Source organism: Aplysia californica, unplaced genomic scaffold (genome assembly GCF_000002075.1).
Source record: "Aplysia californica isolate F4 #8 unplaced genomic scaffold, AplCal3.0 scaffold00897, whole genome shotgun sequence".
NCBI lineage: Eukaryota > Metazoa > Mollusca > Gastropoda > Aplysiida > Aplysiidae > Aplysia > Aplysia californica.
This window is the reverse complement of record NW_004798167.1, coordinates 9,213-11,585: the sequence shown is the minus strand read 5'-3', so window position 1 is coordinate 11,585 and position 2,373 is coordinate 9,213.

Here is a 2,373-nt window from a genome sequence, read left to right as displayed (position 1 = left end):
CCCCCTTTGCACTAAAGGACCGTTATCATGTCGATGTGGTTATCTTTACTAAAACAAAACAAACATACATAAGTACATAGCATTGAAAAGTAGATATTTTTGCCACAGAGATGTTCTCCAAATACTGAATAACCACAAAATAAATTCACAGAGCGATTGACTATCAGTACAGGAACATTTTAAGCACAACAAACAGGCCATCCCACAGTATGCTAACGTTCCCCTTTTGGTGACGAAAATCATCATTGAGCCACTCCCTGCTCCGTGACAAAAATCGTGATTACCCTCACTACATTATTTTTATAATGTCAATAGGAAACAGGGAATGCCCCGTTCATGATTCCTATATGAATATTAAAACAACTTTTGCAAAATATAGGATGGCCTGCGTTTTGCTCAAAAGTGTCCATCTCTGTCTTTTATCTTAGTCTTTGAATTTTGAACATCAAGGCGAAATCAGGCGTTCTTCAAAATAATGAAATCAAAGAAAATGGTAACATTCTGGTTTCTGGTCAGTTTTTTTTCGGCTCAACGTCCGTAATGCCCATTTATAGACACATTTTTGTGTGGATTGTACTTTAAAAACGTTGATCACAGGCACACAAAATGTATATTTGGAGTGTCCAAGGACTCTCGTAATGCTTCAGAAATAAGTTTGGTGGCCATTTCTCAATAAGTTTGCTTAGTGCGCGGCGCGGCGACGCTCACTTATAGTATTCATACCGTTTATATTTTAAAGTAAATGCCCTGTTCACGGCTAAGACGACATACACAAATGCGCGCACGATCACGAGCGCACAAAGATTCTCAAACGAAATTACCCATATTACAAAGTACGAGAAAACATTGATAACTTTATGAAGTTCAGCGCTGGCTCCAGATATCTAGGTCTAATGGGGATAGAACCAGAAAAACTGCAATACATGGGGAAATTCATAACCGCTAACGACAGCTCACAGACCAATGACATCTTAGGTTTGTAATTTCAAAAAGTTTTCCCCGCTATCGACACTATCAAATTTATTTCATTTAGGAGGCGGGCTGCTTCGAACTTAACTGTTAAGTAAGGCTTTCCCGGGCTGAGAGGGATACGGCATCTCAGAGGAAAAATGGAGATACTCGACCCAAAAAAAAGTTCCTACCCGGAAATCAAACTCAGGACTTCTGCTTGCTACGGCAAAGTGTCCACCAGAGACGCCGGTTTAAAGTAGCAATTAGTATAAAACTATTGTCTTAGAAATAACATAAACACCCAAACACACAAACCCAAATGCGTGTCAGCTACCAATCGGTCATTCCCCATTACATTGGTTCAATACCTCTTTCAACACTAGGGTCTATAGTGTTTTTTAAGAGGCAGGACTTCCGAATTTTAAATCCCTCTCCGACAGGACCTTAAAAACTCACGCAAAACATATTATGTTCAGAACACCTCGTTGGAGATTCGAACCAGGGCTGTCCGCTCTGTTGTCCAGCATGATACAAGTAATGTGCAAATGATGCCCGCCAGCTATTCCCATTTATCAGTCTGCGAGACGATCGTTATAAATACGGGTGTATTCTGCGTTTGGTATCTCATAACCAGCCAGTACATTATTATGTTATTTTATATTCTATAATCACAATTTCAGGTTCTGAATACAGGCTATTGAACAATCTTTTTTTTTTTTACATTTAACTTAACTTTGTCCTGGAGCATTTCTCCTTTCTATGGCCAATTAGTCGTTTTTTGTAAGATACATCTCGTTCCCCACTCCCCTACTTTCTTTTAAAACATGAATAAAAAATACAAGCACCTTTCGCACTACCCCTATCATGTTTTAAATAAAAATCCTTTCCAAAAGAGAAATTAAATTGTAAACGATAGATATAAAACAAAACAAAATAAAAAACAGAGTAAAATCTGGCTTTAAAAAATAGCTAATTTATGTGTATGAAAGTCAAAAAGCAAAACTATCTTGACATCAATGCGAGATTCACGTCTCAAGAAACATTAAGTCTCTATATTAATCAAAACAAAAATTAATCTTATTTTCGCATCTTCAGATTTGAATTAATCAAATGCCCTGGGGGAAATGTTCTAAGAAATTCTTCTCAAGCGTGGTCTAAAAAAAAGAGAGGAAAACTAGTGATAGGACAGATAGTGCTGGGGTAGATTGACAAATAGAATTTATACATTTTTAAAATCTTAACAACGATACAGGTGTTACCACACTGCATCAGTTGTATTTGATTTCTGCTGCGTTTATCTGTATTAAAGGATGATCAAAGCGTGTCGTATGGACTTGGAGTTGCCCTTATGTCTGAAGTTCTTTCAGTTTTTCTTCCTTTCCTTCCCGACTCACTTTTTTTCTTCTACCACGCAGTCCCCCC